Raw genomic sequence first — 393 nt, 5'->3', positions numbered from 1 at the left:
CAACATATGTTCTCCCTCATTTGTGGCTCCTAGAACCAAACCCTGATAATTGAGTACGTAGCCAGACATAGCTACAGGAACCAAGATAATGGAAGGGAAACAGGGAGGTAAAGGAAAAGAAAGAACCTGAAAAAGAAGAACAGTAGGAAACAGGCCTTAATAAGGGAGATATGGATAGAAATTGGGTTAGTCTCAGGGACGGGGGAGGGAAGGGTATACAAGGAACCTAGGGGATAAAGGGAAAGAAGGAGCTCAAGAGAGGTAGGACCTTAGGAGAAGGGTATTATTAAAGGAGAAAGGGGGGAAATGGGGGCAGCTTAGGTGGGAAAACCATGATGGAGGGGTGAGCCAATTGCAAGAGATAAATAATGCCAGGTAGGTTTGAAAACCAGG

Source organism: Nannospalax galili, unplaced genomic scaffold, assembly GCF_000622305.1.
Source record: "Nannospalax galili isolate Female #2095 unplaced genomic scaffold, S.galili_v1.0 scaffold698, whole genome shotgun sequence".
Taxonomy (NCBI): Eukaryota; Metazoa; Chordata; class Mammalia; order Rodentia; family Spalacidae; genus Nannospalax; species Nannospalax galili.
This window is presented reverse-complemented; position numbering follows the sequence as displayed.